Raw genomic sequence first — 23335 nt, 5'->3', positions numbered from 1 at the left:
GTTTAGCATTGGTCAGAAAAAAAAGATGGAAGAACTTTCCACTTGCAAATACAGTTTCTCTGAAATTGAAACGATTTGTAGGGGTATGCAGATCCAATTGATACCTTATTTAGGCAAAATGAAAACCTGCATTTTGACATTCTTATAACAAGATGGTTTAATTTCTCCTTTGAAATGACTAAGCATCTATTCTATTATTACATGTATTATTATTCCACTGTATTTTGAGATAATCCAAGATCACATTGCAAGAGTAATTTAATCAAAATGAAATGTTTTGATTGATCAAAATAAATTTCCAGTTATTCATTACAGATTTTTTTTTTATCAAACAATATCTCCACCTGAATTTGAAATAAAGATAGATTTGAAACTCAGTATGCTCCATGAAATACTCATCCTCTGCATGTAATTACTCCTACTATTGTGCAGTCTTTAACAATGGCATCTTCAGAGAATAAACATTTTAGGAAAAACACCTGGAAAAACATTATATTTCTTCCACGATTTTTGACCTTGAGGGTATGACAAGAGCACACAGAGAAAGGGCAATCCCAGAGGGAGACAGGCAGGGGAGATAGCAGCTCCTGAGTGAGATGGTGTAGCTTTCCATCTGCAAAGAAGTTGTGCATTCTGCTAATGAAGAACAGGAGACAGAGAAAGAGAGAGAGAAATATCAGCATTTGACCAATCTCCCACTATCCCAGTGGTCAGGGCACTCTTAACAACTGTCTCAATTCATAGTTTTGGTCTGTTCCTTGTGTCTTCCCATGCCACCAGGAGAGCCAGAAACAGCTCTCATCTGCCAGGAGAGGTATCACATATGATCTGCATGCCCTGCATGGGCACTGCATTTGTAAGCCACAGCTGGTGGTCTCAAAAGGGGATCCATGATCCCCTTTGTGCTCCATTGATTTCAACAAACCATCAACATCAGGTGCTACTAGTCACACTGAAATATTCCTGGCCTTCTCTACTAGCTTCCACATCTGAAGGTCCAAACTGTCCTACACACAGCAGCAGCATGTCCACTTCATGCCACATATTAATATCCTTCAATTATTGCTGTGAGGGAAAGGTTATCTCACAGAGAAAAACCCTCCAACTGAGATTTTAGTTCACTTTTTGTTTTCCGTGTTTGAAATGCTGTCTTGGCTTCACAAAACTTACTCTTTTAAGACATTGGATTTTAATGACATAAAAAAGCACTGAGCCAGCTGTCACCATATTAAAAATGTGAGTTTGAGAGCAAAACCAATGAGAGTTTGAATCCACCAGGACTAGAGTTATTGCAGAAAAGGTCTAAGGTCTTCTTTCTGCACTGCTGACTGTGGAGGCATTATCAGATAGTAGACAGACATTTTTAAAGCAGTGAGGAAGGCTATAATATTGAAATGATCAAGTAAATTATGTTTAGATGACCCTAACCAGCCCCAAAGAGAACCCCCTTCCTCCTTACTCTCCACCCTCACATCCGCTGGCAGGTTTCCTTTCTGACTTCAAATGTGGCAAATTGTTTACAGCCCTGAATAAAGCAAACCAACCAGGTAGCTAAGGGCATATTGACAGTGCAGTGGAGCACTGCATCCACCTGTCTTAGCTGCAGAACAAAGAGCACCCCAGAAACAGCTCATTTTGTTTCTGCCTGACCTGAATAGCAAAGTCCAGATTCATGGGCAGAGCCCGGTGCTGCCCATAATTATCCCAACATTGCTACCTGAGGTCCAAACTCCAGTTTGCCAAAGTTTGCACTATACTAGATGGACTTGTCAACCAGAGTAAAGCTGCCTCAGGTGTCTTTGATCTATGCTCGAAAGCTCAAATGGCCAGGAGTTAGAAGGACAAAGGTTTTTCTTTGCATTTATAGCTAAACTTCTAACTTCTTGACCACTGAACTTCTACTTTAGAGAAACACAAAAAGATTTAGGTATCTTTGCTAATCTAACACTATCCTGACCTGGACAAGCTGGAGAGGTGGGCCTGTGTGAACCTCATGAGGTTCAACAAGGCCAAGTGCAAGGTCCTGCACCTTGGATGGGGCAACCCCCAATATCAATACAGGTTGGGGGATGAAGGGATTGAGAGCGGTCCTGCAGAGAAGGACTTGGGGTACTGGTAGATGAAAAGCTGGATATGAGTCAACATTGTGCACTTGCAGACCAGAAAGCCAACCATATCCTGGGCTGCATCAAAAGAAGTGTAGCCAGCAGGTCGAGGGAGGTGATTCTGCCCCTCTACTCTGCTCTGGTGTGACCTCACCTGGAGTATTGCGTCCAGCTCTGGAGCCCTCAGCACAAGAAGGACATGGACCTGCTGGAGCGGGTCCAGAGGAGGGCCACCAAAATGATCCGAGGGCTGGAACACCTCTCCTATGAGGCCAGGCTGAGAGAGTTGGGATTGTTCAGCCTGGAGAAGAGAAGGCTGCAAGGAGACCTTATTGCGACCTTCCAATACTTAAAGGGGGCCTACAGGAAAGATGGGGAGAATCTTTTTAATAAGGCCTGTTGTGACAGGACAAGGAATAACAGATTTAAACTAAAGGAGGATAGATTTAGAGTGGATATAAGGAAGAAATTTTTTCCAATGAGGGTGGTGAAGCACTGGAACAGGTTGCCCAGAGAGGTAGTGGAGGCCCCTTCCCTAGAAACATTCAAGGTCAGGTTGGATGGGGCTCTGAGCAACCTGCTCTAGTGACAGCTGTCCCTGCTCACTGCAGGGGGGGTTGGGCTAGATGACCTCTGAAGGTCCCTTTCAACCCAAAGCATTCTGTGATTCTATGATCTTCCACATTCTTTTGTTTTACAGAATTGGATGAGAATGCATTGAGATCAAATGCTAGTTATGCTAACAATTTTTCTGCTGAACCAGGATACTGAAAATCCAGGACACATACAGGTATAACTCTTACAATTTCATTGCCTTAAGTCAAAACTGGATTCAGCAGGGATCTCATTTTACTATAACTAGTATCATCATAACATAAACTGAAGTTGAAATAAATGTTGGTATGCAGTATTGAAAGTAACAGTTCATGCTGGCTTGGAGTTTAGGAGGTTAACTTGGGAATAGACATATTTCGTAATTTATTAAAATATCAGAATCTTTTATGTCTTTCTTTGCTCTTCATCTGTATAATCTATTTTACCATAGCTTAGATTTTGCACTGATACAACAGTGATGATCACAGATGCTAAGACTTTATTTTTAAATGACTTCTCTGTATATTATATCATATTTCTGTAGAATCTGATCTATAGCTGTTAAATTAGCCCTAGAGAAGCCTAGGTTGTTAGCAGGGGTATTTTATAAGCATCCTGCAACCATTGAGGAAAAGATAATTGAAATATATGTGACAGCTAGGTCAGTAAATCAGGTCCAGCCTGGTTTATACCATGCCTAAAGTAACCATTGAATGCTAGAAGTCCTGTTCATATCAGTGCAGTGCCAGTGGAGGGAAGGTGTTGAGTTTAAACCAGGGTATAAATCTCAAGCAACTCTACTGAGTTTAGTGGAATATCCTTGGATTCACAGTTGTAAGCATGAGAGTCAATTTGATTCTCATGGTGTTTCTAACTACAGGAGCAGGGCAGAGAAAGTTAAAACAGCTTCTGTCTCTTTTATCTTTACAGAAAATTTCTGCAGTGCTGAGTAGGACTGAGAGCATGCACTCCAATTTACCCTCTCCATAGGGTCTGGAGAGATACCCTTAATCCATCCGCTTGGTGTGGCCACTTTTTGGTGTGTGACTCTTCATGCTCTGTTAAAGTTCACTTTGGGTCTGAGTGAATAAGGGAAGAAACTATCTAGAGGGCTGGAATAAGAGGATGTGTTCAATGAGAGTCTGAAATTCATGTGGAATTTAGGGGTAGATTTGGGCTTCAAATTCTGCCCAAATCCCACCTAATGTTAAACATTTTTAATTATGTTTTGATTGTCATCTCCTTAATTTTTTGAAAATATTTAACCTTTATTTTTTCCTAAATTGAATCAGATCCACATTACACCAGGGATTTGAGAAACATTAAAAATAGGGGAAAGTAGAATCTGAAATTAATGTACTGTTTTATATTATTTTCCTCTTTTTTGTGGCTCTGCCTGCATTAGAACGAACTTTGTGCCTTATTCAATTAATGTCTTCGTGACAGCCCGCAGAACTGAAAAGAGTTAAAAACTCACAGGGGAACTGTAATGGTAATGTGTCCTGAGAGATATTCATTTGGCCTCAGCTGTCCATTTTATTCTAAGTGCTACATGCTTTAATATACATGGACTATCATTTACATAGCAAGTGGCTATGTGAGATGAATTATTTATTTTGTGACAAATACCTAATACCTAATGTACTGTCAAATATGAAGAAGTTCCTTATTTGACCCCCATGTGCAAATCTGCATTATAGAATTCATTATCTTTGCACATAAGTCACATTGAAGTTATATGCAGATATCTGTCAGTGGAACTGCAGATTATCACAGCTTTTGATTTAATTGCACTATTTGCTGTTATGACATACTTGCATAGCAAGGAACCCGGTTTTTAAGCTTTGTGCCATAGAAGCTGCTCGTATATGTAACAGCTGCACTTCTAATGTAAGAAAAGGTAGGTGAAATAGAAAAGCAAACTCAAATTATGATGAAAATATTATGAAAGTCAGTAATTTGTATGTCAGACAAATTGCACAAAGATTTCTTATGACTGGATGAAGACAGATTGGGATGTAAACCTCCCAAAATCAAGACAATAAAATTTGGTCTACTTTCCCCAGGCAATAGGTGACCTGATCTTATGCAGCCAGCTTCATGTTTACATTCCGAAAAAGTTAAAGAAGTCAGCTTGAATAAGAAATTGTATCATATCAGATTTACTATTCTTGTACCGCATACAGCTCTGTTAATTCTCACAAAATCTCACAATAATCTTTGATTCTCTCTCCTTAGGATCTAAATCTCATAGTCACTATTATTTTAACCATTTAGATACCCATATTACTCTAATGATTATAGAATGTGACAGAGTTGTTAGATCTATCTCAGGGCAAATATTGTACTGTTCACCTTAGTAACTGTTTGCCAGATTTTACATTTGTTAGCACATATTTATACGAAAGTTATCAGGATAGTCCTGTGTTTGGTGTATCTGAGATAAAGGAAATGTTGAGTTCAGAAACATTACATCTCTCTGAAGCTGCATGGGTATACTTCAAAAGATTCTGGGGTATGACTTAATCTGTGTGCACAACACAGAAAATTAAGATGTTTATTTACGTAATTTGGAACCATAAAATAATGCTAAAGATCTCTCAGAAGCAGTCCATCTTATACTTTTTTTGTATACTTAGCCTTTTGTTTTGACATTTGACATAACTTGTGGAGAGAAAGAGTAAATAAAACATTTCTGAAACGTGAAAGAGATTTTGGCTGGGATGAAGTCAGAACAGGAAGGTCAGGTCAATTTTTATTGAATTAGTCCAGTTTCCCATCCTTTACTGAGACACAATTTCTGAAGCTGCTGCCTTCTAGGCTGGCTGATTTTAGCAGTTCTGCATATGAGAGGGAGTTGAGAGTACCCAAGGATTTTCATTCTGTAGGATAGAAAATTGGTACAGTCACAGACTGAAATCAGCCAGAAGGAGTTTATGCCTGCTAAGTGAACTGAAAATTAGTGTTGACCCTGAAAAAGCTCTTCTGTAGTTGGAGAATTTGTTTATCTGCACTTTGGCACATCTTGGATAATGAAAGCCTTTGAAGCACAATAGGCCAATTACAGACCTGGTGTGAATGGGCGCAATGCCACTGAAACCAGTAGAGTTGTGCCCACTCATACCAGGTTTGAATTTGGCACACTGCCTTGGTCAATGGCAAAACAATGTTTTCAACAAATTTCCTGGCAGAAGCTATGCTGCATGGAAAAAGCATTTATTTAATATGTTTATTTGCATAACAGATCTGAGCTTCAGCAGAGTTTATTATTCATTATGCAAGTTCATTCCCTTCCCAGCCAGCAATGAAATGTGCATCAGAAAGGGAAGTCAGAGACTTTTAGAACTGAAGAGACCTTCTTCTGTTTGTTTTTTATTGCGATCTCCCCCTACTTCTTTCACCGCAAAGAAACAACTTGAATGTTGGGCCAAACCCTTCAAAATTAAAAGTTCAGGAATAGATAAATACAAGGTCCTATTCAGATACCTGCCTGGCTTTCAGTAGTGCTGTGTGCTCTTTGGCTGTCCTGCTGATGCAGTCTTTGATTCTGAAACAATCTGAAAGAAATGAATGGGAGCTCAGCTTTTAATCAGGTAGAGACCTAAATATGGATTTAGATGGCTAACTTTAGGTTTCTTTTTTTGAAGATTTTGAAAATCTTGCCCCAGATTATCAGAAAGGCTGATCATTCAACTGTAATCTTCCAGTAAGAAAGCTTCCTGTAGGTGATGGAAGATAGTGTATTTCTATGGGGAGGAAGTTTAATTTCCTCTACTACCCTATATGAAGTTCTGTGTATTCGGTACCATACTATTGAATGGTGAACCTTGAACAGTCAGATAGTACATATGGAAATATTTCTGAGGACCCATGAGGTCAGTGCTATAGTGTTTGCTTCAGGTAAGATACAGGAAAATTAAATAACTCAAATGTGTAAAGAAACTGTTCCATAGTGTCACCTACCTGTTTTCTCTTGTATTTACATGAATAATTGAAGTTAGCAAGAGAGGAAGTTTTTAATGATATTTTTGGCCACTCTTAGAGGTAAAGAAAACTTAAGTCCCTTAAGGAATTTAAGAGAAAGGGATGTATTTTCAGAAGCTAGTGGCTGGCTGCTTAGGGTGGACAGTATATCACACTGGTGTCTGCTGGTAGGAAACAGAGGGTCCATAGCTGGGTCCATGACTAGGGTCTCCCTTTCCTACTCCAGCTAAGTTCTTTGGAACTGCTTATGTGAAGAAGGTTTTGTAAAAGTAGTATGTGAGCAGGGTGGTACAAATAGGAGTTTCCACAGTGAAGTTTGAGGAAAGTATGTTAACTGTGGGGTTAACATGCAGCTGAGCATGATAGTACATGAAGCATAATCATAAAGCCAGACTCCTGATCTTTTACATGCGGTTGCAAGGACCATCTGAGGATGCCTGAAATCATGTCTTTCATTGGGAAGTTGTGTGAACTCTGCCTGTCAAGGGTGGAACAGGCATTGCTGTAGGTGTATTGAAAGCTTTCATCTAAGAAATTGTCTAAGATGTGGGGAGGGGAGATGCAGGAGAATACATTTAAGGTAGGAAACATCCATGGCTGTGAAGACGTCAAGGGCATTATGCATGCAGAGGTCTCCAATGATACAGAAACTCATTTGGTCAACAGAAAGTATGTTTGCCATTCCTAAGGAAAGAAAATGGCTTTTGCTGAAAGGACACAGTGAGTTTCATCTCTGAACAGCACCTGCTGAGATCAAGAACAAAAGCACTGTTCCAGCAACAACTGAGGATCTAAATTCAAATTGCCTGATCCTGTCCCTCTTTCTGGCTGTTCTGGATGAAGGTCTGTTAGCAGGAAACATATACATATATATATACACAGTATGTGCGCACTTTCTGGCCTTAAACACCCAGATCTGTACAGTAGCTGGCCCTGGATCCCTGGTCTCTCAACCCAGCTGCTGGCAGGTGGATACATGAATCCCCAAGGCCCACAGCTCCAGTTCAGCTGTTGTTACTTAGACCTACATGCACATGCACAGACACATGCACTATGGATCCCCCCCAGCAGCTGGCCTTACGCTCCCAGTTTAACTAGTAGTTGACCATTGGATCCCCTGGTATCCCAGCTGCTTCATGTACAGACACACACATGCAAATGGATCTTTCTGGTAGCTGGTCCACACTTATGACCTTACCAGCAGCCAACTGCCAGGCCTTACATTCTCCCCAGATGCTGAATTGGACCACCTGGTCCCTTCAATAGCGAGCACTCTGGCTCTCTAGTCTCTCCAATATCTCGCCCAGATTTACAGCTGCTCTAATATCTGACTACAAAGCTTCTATCCTACTCACCAGCCAGTACAGCTTTACCCTTGCTAGTAGTGATGACACATTGACATATACACCCACACAAGGTGCACACACTGTGGTCTCTCCAGTTTCTGGCACCCTGATGTCATGGTTTAACCCTAGTCAGCAACTAAACACCACACAGCCGCTCGCTCACACACCTCCCCCCCGTGCTGGGATGGGGGATAGAATTGGGAAAAAAAAGTAAAACCCGTGGGTTGAGATAAAGGCAGTTTAATAGGACAGCAGAGGAAGATAATAATGATAAAAGAAGATACAAAACAAGTGATGCACAATGCGATTGCTCACCACCCACTGACTGATGTCCAGCCAGTCCCTGAGCCACAATCACTGCCCCCAAGCAACTCCCCCCAGTTATATACTGAGCATGGCATTACATGGTACGGAATAGTCCTTTGGTCAGTTTGGGTCAGCTGTCCTGGCTATGCTCCCTCCCAGCTTCTTGCCACCTGGAAGAGCATGGGAAGCTGAAAAGTCCTTGACTAGTATAAACACTACTTAAAACATCAGCGTGTTATCAACATTATTCTCATACTAAATCCAAAACACAGCTCTATGCCAGATCTTAGGAAGAAAATTAACCCTATCCCAGCTGAAACCAGGACACTTGAGCAGATAGTGTTTATGACCCATGGTCCCCACACCAATTGCTGGCACTTATACCTCCACACACACATGCTTACAGAATAAAGAGTGCCCTCATTCAGGAAAATAATTAGCAATGGAGTTTAATGAGAAGATAGGACAGACTGTGCAGATCAGATGCAGGGCATGGCAAGGAATGAGTACTAACCAGCAGCCTGTTTATGTGCTGATTTATCACCTTACCTCTCTATTTTCCCACCCTTGTTCCTCCCTAGACCACCTCATTCCATCCTTTCCCTGCCTTCGGCTCTTCCCGTAAACATTGCATAAGTCTTGTGCAATCCAAAGATGCTTTTCCCCTGCATCCCATAAGGAATCTCATACCTCTAAAGGCAGTATCCACCCTTAGTTTGTAAGGCTGCCTGGGGCAATAGCTTGGGAACAGAGTACCACACAACATCATCTGCTTGCTTGCATGCTTTTTTTTAACATATACTGCAGTTTGAAAAATGTGGCATGATATGTTACAGAGAGGGCAAGGTTCAAAGACCAAGTGAACTGAAGTAGAGAGGATGGATGAGACAGAAGAGTTACAAAGGAAGACCATAAGCTGATGAGTCTATCCCTGAGGTCAGGATATCTGAAGGTGATCTTCAACATTCCTTCCAGTCGAAGACCTACAACAGAAATATTTGCTGTGATAGTGACTGCGCAGTGTGCAATGAGCTTCATGTCCTCTAAAATATATGCTAAGATTTAAAGCTGTGTTGAAAATGCACATTGTTTATAGCTCTATTTGAATAAATGCAGGAACAAACAGTCCTCTGTGGTTTCAGAAGATGGCTAGTTTTGGAGCACAAAATATTTTTCTAAGCCCTGCCTCAGGGCAGTTATTGAGACCATGAATTTTATTTCCTAAAGCTGCATGTGCAGATTGTTAATCTCATGTTCTTTCATGTCCATCATATTCACCAAAGGTCCAGGACTGCAAATGTAAGCTTCAAGTTACACTTTACCTGTTTTTACAGGTGACCACTTTAGCACACATTGACAAATAATGACCATCATCATGGAGCTCAGGGGGAAAAGATTTTAAAATGTTTCTTAATAATTCTGTTGGAAGAAAACAAAGATTATGTGAACTCAAGAAACAGCAGCTTCTTGATTTTTTGGGGGTTTTTTTTGTTTTGTTTTGTTTTGGTTTGGGGTTTTTTTTTGTGTTAAACTGTGAGAATTGCTATGGGAGCTTTTCTGTCTGTGGAACTATAAATAGTTCAGAAATATTTTAACACTTCTGATGTATTTTAAATGTGTCCATTTGTTTTTCTGTGGTGAATCGGCTTGAACTAGACATGATATTTGTAAAATTGACAATGTGAATATTTGTGATTGAAGTTTTTCTTTTCTATGTTTTCAATCAGTAAAAAGCTGTGCTTGCAATCAAATTGAAGAAATTAATGGATTCCATTCCTAAATGGAAGCCTTATTTCTAGACATAAAGCTTAGGAACGGGTTTTCAACTGTCTTGGAGGGTTTTTGATCTTGGGCTTGGAATACTCTATCTTGTTTAACTTAAAGTCAATGAGACTTTTTTTATTTTATTAAAGTATAAATGAGAGAAAGGTCATTTATGAAAACATAGTAACATTAATCAGAGCTGGTGTAAGATGTTACGTAGGGACTCTAAATTCAATCAAGAATGAACAAATTCCTTTTCTGGTTAGCATGGAACAACAGAAAAAGCAAGGTGCTTGTTATACACTATATTTCGTCAATGCATTTCCCATTTAATTCAATGTTTTTTTCTCTCTTCCTTTACTGTATCATTGCAGATTTCTCCTACATTTTACCAGCTATATTCTTAATGGATATATTAAGATAGAGTAGATAATAAATATAGTATGCAGTACTTTCATCCAAGTTCTTCTGAGTCTAGAACAGTAACTCAGAAATGAGCCCTCTAATGTAATAGGATGTTGAGAACAGACATCAGCAGTGATAGATGTGGACTTGGAATCACTACTGTATTGTGGTTTCAGCCTTCCTAATTCAGTTCCTGTGTCATGGGACTTCATTTAGAGGTATAGATCCTTGACAGGTTCAGTTTTACTGTGACTCCTTTCTAGGCTTTCACTCTGCCACTCATAATTGTTTGAAACAAGGAACCACATCTAATGGACATTGCCCATTTCTATTGCACTGGAGCAATCTTTCGTGTTGTTTGTCCATGAATTTATGTTCCATTGATCTACTTCCTTTCAAATGTCAACATTCTTCTCAGTTTGTGTTCTTTATATTGAGTCTAATATATTAGCACATATATATGAGTAGCTCATTTTCTCTTCCTGATGTGAAATTATTAAATGACTACTCTAGGAACAAGCTATTTGCTTAGGTCTTTGAGGCAAGTAGGAGTTTTATGGGCTAATGATTTATTGAAGATCACATTAGATTGCTCTTCTACATTAGCACTTTTTGTTGCACCAGAGTTGTGATGCTCAGCCCAAGGTGAGCACTGGATGAATTTAAAGTCTTTTTCTTGCGAAGGCATTCTTTCCCTCCTCTGGCCTCCAGTACTTCATTATGGAGCTTACTGCAAAATTTGCCTTTTGTGGGTTGGAGTGTTATTTAGAGGAAAATACAGCATGGAGTAAAACTATAATCCATGTCGAGTCTGTCAGTTCCTGATTTGCCTGAGACGTGATCACAGTTGGAGAAAGGGTGCTGCTGCTATTTGAATTGATTGCATAACCTTGCTTTATTGTGCTTTAAACCTTAGGTCAATGCTATGCAAGGATGTAGACAGATGCTCTTTGATGTGAAGTGTTTAAATCAAAAGGGAAAATGAATAAATAATTAAACTGCGTAATTTTTTAAGCCCTAATCATGACATGAAAATTAAACTAAGCTTTCTTTGCCTTGCTGGAGAAGGAATGTACAGTATAGTCCAAAAATAGCTTATGATAAAGAAATAAAATATTATAATAAAGACAAACAATTGTTTGATTTCTTTACTAATGTGCATCTTTTCTAATATTTAAACTATTATGAAGCATCTATCATGCCCTGACAAGATTCTGATACCTGTCCAAGTGAGCAACAGATCAGAGAAGACATTTTTAGAAATATAGGAGGTAATGTTTATACATTTGCATTCTTTTTGTGTTAACTACACCAATTAAAAAATTGGGAATATACCAAATTGAAAATTGGGCTTGTAATAGATACAAATATAATGATGTTCACACTGCCAGTTCTACCAAGGAAGTTATCTCACCTGTAATACAATATACTGAAATTGGCATTAAAACTTTGAGAAAATAAATGCTGTGTGATGCAGGAAGAGAAGGGGTTGGAGAGAGATGGAGAGAAAGAGAGAGATCTGGGCATCAGAACTTACAGAAAACATGGGTTTTGTACTTTATAACATGATTGAAATCCTTTTTCTTTTCCTCTTTGAAATGTGATTCACTAAATGCCTGTTGTCAGCTGGTACTCGTTCTTATATTTTATCACTGTTCTTTTGGGAAGAATGCTGGATGCTGCAAAGTAGTATTCATTTGGCTGCTTAGTTTTCAATTAAATGGTGCAATATGAACAGCAGTAACACAGGCAGGGGGATGGTCTATATGAACCAATGCTGTTTTGATCAAAAATATTTGCCGCTCTGAACATAGCATATAAGCCAGATGCTGTGAATAAATGTTCTCTTTTTATGGCCAGTTAAATCAGCACTTGTATTTCTGTAAAAAATTACTGTAAAGGAAATTGTAGATATGGGAGACTTACTCTAGACAATATTTTGTGAAAATGTAACACAGATATATAAAGGCATGTTTAGTTTAACATTTTTACAAAGATGAAAACAAGATAATATATTTTACAAACAGCTGAGTAGGAAGAGTACAAGGAATTTTTAACAAAATGCTTGGGAAACAAGGTATTATCTACTGCACTCAATCCATCAGGCTTAAATTATGACTCTCTAAGGACTTATTAGTCAGAGCAAGACCTCCTTAACAATCTCAAATAAATGTGTCAGTCATAAATTCCCAGAAATGTTGACCATATACTGTAAATGTTCCTCTTGCATGAAATGATTCTCCTTTTTCTCCTAGCTAATTCAATGAGTATGATGCACTGGATGAATTTATCTGTCTATAAGTCGGGGCGGGGGGCGGGGGGGGGGGAATACTAAAGTAAATATAGTGGTGCAAAAACTTAGCATATTTACAAACTTTCTTCTTACTTGTCCTTAAAATCCACCCGAGTGCAATGCTGAATGACAATAGAATAAACTTTAAACACTATTCACAATCCAATCCAGTTTTGAGCATAGAAAGGCAGCCTGACTATACTGTATACACCAAATTTTAATTTTAGAGGCTGTGGTCTCTATGGTGTATCTGCAACACATAAATAATGTGGAGCTAGACCAGAAAATGACCAGTCCCAGCAGCAAAGGTCTGTATTAGACATGTACCTAAGGGGTTTCTAAAAGCAGCCCTCATTGTTCCGTGTCTCCCACTCCTTGTCAGGACATACATCGCACATTTGCAGTATCACCCATGTCAGTGACACAAAGCAAGGGATACGTTACCAGGAGTTTCTACATCTCGTCTCAGCGGGTAGTGACCCATGCACCATGTAACCTGAAGTGAAAGAAGTTTTTATGTGATCTGACACAGACAAGGGAGGTCTTCTGCCTGCACCACTCATATGTGGGGCCATGTTAACTCTTTCTATACCAAGTAACTTTGCTGAGAGGCTCTCTGGACCAAAGTTAGTTGTCTTTTCATGGTTCTGCATTGCCCTGTGTTAATTCAGCATTAGATTCACAATCTTTGGCTTTGTGCACTGGAGACTGAAGATCTCCTGGTGCAGAGCATAGAGAGGATTTACATATCCTAGAAAGTTATTTGACTTCATCTTGAGTCCCAAAACTTAACAATGTTGTCTGTACCACTGAGAGCCTTGAGGCATATGAGCACGTATGGGCCCTGGCTGCTCTGTTGGATCTGAACTATGTCTCTGTCATTTAGCTCAGTTCTCTGAAAGGACCTGAAATGGACTTCAATTCAGAGTAATGTAAATGTGTAGGGTAAATTGAAATCTTCAGATTTTAATTCCTAAAAAAAAAAAGAAAAACTTAGGTCAGTGTCCTGTTAGACACTCCTCTCTGACATCAAAAACCAATTGATGCTAAAACGCTGACATCTTTTTCTGTACATAACAGTTGTGCTGGATCAGATTACACCACATCAGTAAAATTATCCTCCATATGCACTGTTGTAATTATTGTCAAGCTTTCACTCAGTGCAACTAAGACCCTCAGACAAAGACCCTGTCAATTCCCACACTGTCTCCCAAATAATAAAAAGAAATAAATGAGAACTTTCTGATAAGATTTGGAGGAAAATTTTGGCAAGAACATCTTTCCAGTACATGTAAAATATAGGTGCAGCTCACCTCTCCGAATTGTGGCTTCCCAACAAAGACTGGGAGAAGCAAACCCAAATGTTTGTTTGATCATCACCCTGTGATGAAACCCACAGAAGATAAATTTGCATCCCAATTGGTGTCAGAAGAATTCTGTCTCCATAGACTTAATAGTGAAGACTTGGGATTTTCTGCAGCTTCTTTTTGCAATTGAAGAAGGAAAAAGGTGAAAACTTACTTTCAGATATTGCAGCAAAAGAAGTAAGGGAAAGATAAATAGCTCTTTCTCCCTTTTGCTCCTAAGTCAGGGAAATAAATTTTAATCTTCATTGCATTCCTGTGCTTTATAATATCCAATTTCCTTTCTTATAATAGGAAAAATATTTCACTATTTTTCTATTGTTTGTTCCTTGTGCTTTAAGTATCTGAGACTGCAATTTGCCAGCTTGTAATTGATCTCTCAAAGGGTTCCCATGATGTTTTCCAAAGGTGCTGCCTTGACCAGCATGCTGGCGCCAGCTCTGGGAGTTGTCATCTCCTCCACTGACAGCTGCAGATGAAATGTTCCTCCTGCTGAAGTGGAACCCACACTTGGACTGTTCTTGAGTTAGCAGTGTTAATCCAGGATTTCATCCAGGGCCTAGCCCTATTTATTAGACAGGCTTGGATCTTGGCTCTTCTATGCTTTATTCTGCTCTAGATAGAGACTCCTTTTGCTTTCCCTTCACCCTGTGTTCATTAGTTTTTGAAAGACATCTCAGTCACTCACAGATTAATACAGAAACCCATACGTTAGTTTGCTCCATCATATTTTAAAGATGTCATCAGTTCATACATGAGCTTTACTGGCTTATTGAACTATAAAAAATCTGTGATGAGCATAAGATGTTCTTGGATTCTTTATCTCCTAGATAAAATTATTTCTTAGACACTGTGACTGTTTATTTTTTATATACCACACTTCTGGCCAAAAAACCTATAACTGGGCAGTTCTTACCTTGTGCATACTGGAGTCAGAACTTCATATTCCTCAGTAAAAGCTTTCTGAGTCTTATTTCTCTCTTGCTGTAAATAGGATGGTGTACATGCTTAAGAAAGTGAACATTTTTCCTTTCATGACTTTGACATTGCCCACAAACTATGTTAAATTTTATTTTATGATCTAATGGATGCATCATTCTGAGCTGAAATATACATCTCTGATTTGGTCTGCATGCAATCATTTAAATTGACTAGATTTCAGGTTACTTTGTAGGTTGGAAAGTTATTGTTTATGTCTATACTATTCTACACCATTCAATTAACCAGTGCCATTTAACATTCCTGGGCATTATAAACTTACTGTCTATACTTTAAATAGCATAGTACAGTTTGGCTACTTCTGAAATCCTGTAATTTGTAGAACACACTGACACAAGAATTATAATAACTTGTACATTTTCCCAGGTCTTGAAACAAAGCTAATCTTGAAATTTTAATTCTGAGCTGAACTAAAATTTGGAAAGTTAATAAGAAAGTATTGTTTCAGATGACTGATCCTTATATCTTCATATTCTGTTGCTTTAGGAAAAGTTTGATCCCAGCAATATATCAAAGAGTATCACTTTTCTAAATGTCTTGTTTTCTTAAATAAATCATATGTTTAAATGTTTTTCCCATAACCTGAGATTTTTGGCAGTTGAGGAGTTTATTTCGCTGGTCAAAATTTTCTGGTTAATTTTAGGTAATGACTGTTTGCACTGGATCTGGCTGGGATGGAGTTAACTTTCTTCACTGCAGCCTGTATGGTGCTGTGTTTTGGATCTGTGTCTGAAACAGTCCTAATAACACACCAGTGTTTTGGCTACAGCTGAATGGTGCTTTTACAGCATCAAGGCTTTCTGTATTTCTCTCTCTGGCTGCCAGCAAATAGGCTGGGGGTGCACAAGAAGTTGAGGGGACACAGCCCGGAGAGCTGACCTAAATTGACCAAAGAGCTATTGCATGCCATATAACATTGCGCTCAACACTGAAGTTGAGGGGGTAGTCTTTTCCAAAATTGTGGCTGCTCTGAGACTGGCTGGGTAAGGTCTCCTTCTAGAAGGTGGTGAGCGACTGCCTTTACATCACTTGATTTTTTTTTACCTCTCTTTCCTTCACTTATTAAACTGTTTTTACTTTGACCCAAGAATTTACTCTTGCTTTTACCCTTCTGGTTCTCTCCCCAGTCCCACTGGGGTGGCAGGGGGAGTGACTGAGTAGCTGTGTGGGTGCTTAGCTGCCAGCTGAGGTCAACCCACGACACAATTGGATTCATGTTCTTATATAGACCTATTTTAGCTGACTGGAGAGCCTATGGACTTCCCAGTATTAACAAAAAAAAAAAAAAAACCAACAAAAAAAAAACCAAACCAAAAAAACCCAGTGATAAGCCACCTTCTGAAAATTGCACAGGAATTGGATGTATTTCAGCAGAGTGCAGTAAACCATCATCTAGGGCACTGGCCTTATCTTGCAGCTTCACTGTGTTTTGATTTTGATTTACCTATCTATAATAACATTTTTTATTTACACATGAAAGCTAAAACAAATTAGGCATTTTACAACACAACAGTTTCAACCAGAAAATCCAAACTTGTTGACGCCATCACTAGCCTTGATTGTCTTAATTGTCTAACTTAATTGTATACTTCAAATTGTTAGTGCAGCACCTGGCATTATTTTGAAGCCAGACCAAATAGCAGTCCCAAACAATTCCTAAACACAGTTCAGGAATTAAATTGAAACAGGTGTTATTCTGAACAGATAGCTTGCAGGCCCTGTGTTTTGCTGAATATGAAGATTTAGTAGTATGGAGGTGGGACATTCTGTGCTAGTGAATCTCAGTGCCAAAACCAGTCTGGGAATGCTTAATTTACTGGTCTACATATCACCATTGAGACTGTCACTTTCCTTTAACATGAACTCAATCACTGAAATGTGTGCAGGAACTGCAGTTAGTGGGGAAAATACCAGCTTATGATGCAAGGCATATTTAAATAAGTCAAGGATTCTTATGCAGAGTAGGACTTGAATGTATATCCCCCATATTTGAGGCAGGATGCAGTTATTGAATACTTTCAAAGAGCTACTCCCCCCGCCCCCAATTTTTTATGAAAAAACAATTAAAAATGATAACTGAGGTGGAATGTTAATAAATTTTGGTTAATTCAATTGTTCATAAACAGAACTTATTTTCTAGAGAACACATAAGTATAACTTCCACTGTCCTGACCAGGAACAAAAGATTCTTTCTACTTAATATCAAGAGTTGACAATGTAGATAACTACATCTGAGCTTTTTAGACATGTATTGGCCATGATTCATCCAACTTATTTTAGGCATCTTCCTCAGATGAAATGAGTCATCTAGAAGCTACTATTTTTCCCTCCAGTTATAGAGGTTGATTAGATGCTCAGTTCATATGTAGAAATCTGCATTGTAGAAGTCTAAAAAGCTAAGATGAATCCCCCAGCACAGGTTTATTCAGTTTTTACTATGCAATTTAGAAATAATCAGGTTATGAAAACCTGACTCTGTAAAACCTGATTTTACTCATGTAAACTCCAGTCTGCTAGACATAGGGAACTTTACAAGTTGTTCTTTGGCTGGGAATTAATAATTTCAAAATTACGTTGTGTTGACAGATAGAGGGACTGGACTTCTACTTTTTCTTCACAGAACAGGTTTAGTGAAGATACACTAAGAAGGACTTTTTTTCTGGACCCATACATGCTACTTCTAAGGATAAGAAAACAGAAATTTAAAAATGTAGCTTCTACAAATCTACACTTTTACGCTACACAGTCAACAGGACTCTAGCTCATTTCCTGTTATGCTAATGATTTTTGTGATAAACATGAATGTCGCCTGGGACATAGACTATGACTGACTCATTTATCACCATAGTCACATGGCCTGTAGAAGGTAACACCTTCAAATTTCTAACAGCAGAATTGGACTGGCACTGGCAATCTCCACTGAAAAGGCCTTATACACCATTATTGATCCCAGCAGTCCACAAATGTAGTCTGAAGGTATGATATGCAGATAAACAGGATTGGTGTAGTTCTCCCAGGCAGCATGTAATCAGTAAGGAGATGTCAGGGGAACTGGTATATGAAAATATGTTATTTTAGTAAGTAGCCTAGCATAGAAGAACTATTGAATTACTGGCCTACAATACTATGAATTGGAAGGTTATACTACAATGTTTCTACCAACTTCAGAAAACTTAATGTAAATACCGAGGCAACTTCTCCACAGATTACAGCCTATAAGAAACCATTTTTTAAATGCATGTTGCCAGCACTGAAGGTTTTACAAATTGTAGTATGTTCAGCTGAAATTATTCCAATCAATGGAGCATTTTTCTTATGCACTGTCAAGCTTCTACTGTAATTACAGTCCACATTGCATTTCTAGTGCTTTTTGCATGCCTATAAAATCAGAACCTTCCAATACTATCTACTTGTGATTTCATAAACATTCATCATAGCTTTCTCTGCTGTTGGCTAACCCCAAGGACTTTAAGACTTGTGCTGTCCAATGTGCCTGCCCAGCGGCACAGCTCAGTAGCACTGAAGTTTATTGACATTTCTTTTTGCTCTTATGCATCCCCGCTCTGTAACATTTACTCTGCCAATTACATTCATTTTGGTATTCATAGTCAATTCTATCTCTGTGTGACTTTAATTGTATTTCACTAAATTAAAGAGACATTATAAAGTTGTTACCCTTTGATTTTGTAGCTTTAATTTCATTTTTCTTTAATCTTTGGAGCACACTAGATTATCAATTAGCATAATAAAACAGTCACTGTAGACTTTAGTAACAATACTGGATATTCTGTGAAGCGCATCAGCCCATTTAATGTTAGTAGTATGACAACAGTATGTGCACTAAGACATAAAGTAGCTCAAATTCTACTCCACAATTCCGTAGTATCTCTATACATGAATTAAAGGATTTTGAGATTTCTAGGGGGGTGTTTCCAATGATGGTGGACTCCTTTTGAATGTTTTGTACACTCTAAAGTTGTAAGAAATTTGCAAGATCTTAATTCTTTAAACATTTTCTTCATCTTAGAAGCTGCAGTCACTATTATTGGTAAGCAGAAAAAAATCAATTGCTATTTTAGCACCGTCTTAGAGAACTCTTTTTGAAACAATGATTTCTGCTCCCATTTTGGGTCTTAGAGCTTGCTTCATTCCAGTGGTCAGGACTTCCCAGCTTGTTTGTGATACTTGCCTTGGAGAGACTAATAATCTTTGTGCTTCTCCTGTAAGTGAGTTGAGCTTCTGTATTAATTCTCCTAAATTATCTGCTTTTTGTAGGGAGGTGTCCTGGTTTAGGCTGGGATAGAGTTAATTTTCTTCCTAGTAGCTGGAATAGTGCTGTGTTTTGGATCCAGTATGAGAATAATGCTGATAACACACTGATGTTTTAGTTGTTGCTGAGTACTGCTTATGCTAGTCAAGGACTTTTCAGCTTCCCATGCTCTGCCAGGTGCACAAGAAACTGGGAGGGGGCACAGCCAGGACAGCTGACCCAAACTGACCAAAGGGCTATTCCATACCGTATGACATCATGCTCAGTATATAAGCTGCAGGGAGTTGGCCAGGGGGCAGCAATCACTGCTTGGGAACTGTCTGGGTATCAGTCGGTGGGTGGTGAGCAATTGCATTGTGCATCACTTGCTTTGTGTATTATTATTACTATTATTATAATATTGTTATTATTATCATTACTATTTTACTTTATTTCAATTACTAAACTGTTCTTATCTCAACCCAGGAGTGTTTCTCACTCTTACTTCTCCGATTCTCTCCCCCATCCCATCGGGGTAGGGGGACTGAGTGAGCGGCTGTGTGGTGCTTAGTTGCTGCCTGGGATTAAACCACGACAGGAGGCCAGTTCTATTTCTGCATATTATGCATTCCCTGAGCACATAGAGGAAAATTAGATAGAAAACTACATATTTCTTCTATCCCAGTTTGTCTGCTTAGACAGTGCTGAGGCCAGCCATATTAAGTGACAAGATTCTAAGCATCTACATTTTTAATTGCTTAACCAAGAATGGATGTTTGTAGTGGATTTAGCCTCCAGGGTTATATGAAAGCCAAGAGGAAGGGACAAGGTTATAGACTTATAAGTCCCTTGTAGTACTCCAAATCTTTATTGTATTCAGTGTTTTTTACTTAAAATGCAGATGCTTATCAAGCCACATAAAATATATGTTTCAAAATGTCTTCTAGGAACAGCAGACAACTGGAAGAGATGCCAATAGCTACTCATGTAATCTTTTAAATAACAAAAAAATTCAATGTGGCTAGCTACAAGAATTATGAATGTCAAGTCATTGCAATTACCTAAGAACTTTGGAAGCAGTTAAAGGAGAGGTGGAAGGGAGGGATATAAAGCAAAGCAGAAGCGTGGAAGGATATAAAGAAAAGGAGAAGTGTAAAAGGAAGACCAAGGAAAAAGAGCAATCAGTCTACATATTCACCAAACCAGTGGTAGTCTGGCTGTTTTCCCTACAAAGAATAAAAATTCATTGTTACAAGAGTATAACCTTTTCTGAGCCACCGTAAAAGATTTCTCATGGAATTGTACCACAAAAGCTTCTAAAAAGCTTTTGAACTAACACACAATAAAAGACCAATCTTTTTTTTATTTCTTTTTGTTTTCTTTTTTTTAAATTATTCTTTACAATTTGGTTAAATTCAGGAGTATTGGGCTGTATAACTCTCTCCTTCTGCTCATTGTCACCTTCTGTCTACAACAGAATTTTCTTGGAAGAGAAAAGTCTTGGTGAGCTGAGGTCCCCTGATGCTACCTCCACTGTCAGTTGTGCTACCCTGTTTCCCTGGTCATTCTGGGTGAGTCACTGCTAAGGATTGGTGAAATTGGCCGGTGACTGTGACACTGGCTGCAGGGTCAGCAGAGCCGCACTTCCCTCCACCAGGTTCACCCTAGATAGAAAGCACAGGGCTGCCAGACAGAAGGGAGTCTATTTTACATATGTGAAGGTGGGGAGAGAGAAGATGTGAATGAGAGCTCCTTTTCTGAAATATTTCCGTTAAAACATGTCAGTTGTTTCCCCTCCTCTGTTAACACCAAAGCTGATCTTAAACATGCTGCATTCCAGACATCATGTGCTTTCTATTTGTATTCATTGCAGATGTGCACTAAAACTACTGCAAATAATTTAGGTAATTGGCAAACCACAGGGGCACTTACCCTGTTCACTGGCCTATTTTAGGCTGGCTCATCATCACCATTCTAATTGATGACAGGTCTCTAGTTTTTCCACTTGCCAGGCTGTAAGACAAGGAATACTAATAAAGTATTCTGGCAGTGGGAATGTTGTAACTGTTCCCAGCCTTTTGCAAGCAATGAGTTCCCCCGCCCCTGCCCCTGCTGCTAATGCACAAGTGATGTGGTGGGGAACGTTTTCAATATAAGAACACTCTCTTTTCTCTATCCACTCAGCCCCTGCAATTACCTAATTCTAATACGACCATAGCTCTTTTAATGTAATGCTATACCCTGCAACATGTTGTTATTAAAAAATAATGCCATCAAAGTAGCTGACATCCTTATTGAAATAACAAACTTTTCTCCGTTATACATAGAGCATTTCAGAAACTAAAATAGTCTTTATTTACTGTTTCCAGCCAGCCTGTTCCCTAGATGCTCAGCATTAGTATTTATTAATTGGAGAATATACATATATGTGCTCCACTGTGGTTTTTTCTGCAGACTCACTGCCAGAAGCCAACTCCTGGCCCAAATTATCTCTCTATCTGACTGGAACACAGATAACAGAGTGCTGTTGAGTCCACTGTACAGTATGCAGAGGCAGAGAAGCCATAGGGCTGCAACAAACAAAGGACTCTCAGACCCATAAATTAATTGTTCCTGTACCTGCATTTAGGTTCATGCCACCCTGTCCTGAAAATGCAGTAGAGTGTCTCTGCACTGCATGTAAGGTACAGGAAGTGTTAAATGCCTCAGGGTCTTAAACACCAGGTCTTGAATAGCAAGATCTTAAACACCAAAACACCCCACACTGATGCCTGCTGAACAGAACTTGTGCTAGTCAATACCAAACACTAAACGCAAGTGTATACAACATAAATGATTGCATGTCACCTCGTGGCTTGGCTTATGGCTTTAGTTAGGCTCAAAGTCCTCTCCTGAGAGAAGGCAGTGGAACTGGCTGGTGTCGAACTTTTGTATAACATTGTAGAACTGGAAGGCCTTCATTTGTAGCTCTTTTTTCTAATCTTGCCCTTCCTGTTCCTGATGGGGATCACATCACCACATCATCTTCTGTGCTAGTGAGTGCCTTTGTTACTAGTCAGTAAAAGAGTCAAAGGAAATGAGATACTTTAAGTACTGAAGTCCTTTACAAAATCTAACTTTAATGACTAATCCAAGATCAGATAATTAACCTGAGCTATGCAGAATAATTGTACACGCTTTTCCCTTTAGCTGGTGTTTCATCCACCCTCTATTCAAAGTACAGTCTCATCACCCATCTAGGGTCATAATCTGGTATATGACTTAAGCCAACATAAGCTGTTCTGCTGATGAAACAGGCAATCCTGCCCTCTGCTTGTTCTTTTCTCTTTCCTTTTGCCAGTGCAAGGATTGGAATGGCCGTTTGGTCAGATTAGAGAACTGACCAAGGCTCACATGTTTGGGAAAGAAAAAGGCTCTGATATGTCATAATGTAGGGGACTCAGAAAATTTACTCCAAACAAGGCACAGGAATACAAAACTGGATAAATGTTTCTTCTAGAGGAGTATGGGAGCAGAGCCCCAGGAAGGTATGTCACCTGGTCTATACAGTATATTGTCTGTCATCATAGTTGGCAAAATCTTTTGCTGTGCTTGGAAGAAGAAATTCATGCTTTCCATTCCTTTCATCCTGAAATAGGGTATTAATTTGTACCAAGGTGTTGAATGTAGAATTGCAAGACATGAGAGACCCAGGCTTGACCAGAATTCTTTTGAATCTTTTCATATGCTAAGAATACTTTCTTCATAGTTAGTCAAAGTCAAAATGTTTTCATCCCAAGTTAGCTAAAACTTCAGTAAAAGACAGAAACCTTTGGCTCACTTGTTTATTTAAAACCATTAAAATAATTCTCAGCACTCTGGTCTTCTTAAGCATTTATCATGCCAGAGGTCTCTAATACATGGATGAAATTAATCCTAACATGAGA

This window comes from Pelecanus crispus, chromosome 3 (genome assembly GCF_030463565.1).
Source record: "Pelecanus crispus isolate bPelCri1 chromosome 3, bPelCri1.pri, whole genome shotgun sequence".
Lineage (NCBI taxonomy): Eukaryota > Metazoa > Chordata > Aves > Pelecaniformes > Pelecanidae > Pelecanus > Pelecanus crispus.
Note: the sequence above shows the minus strand (reverse complement) of the source record.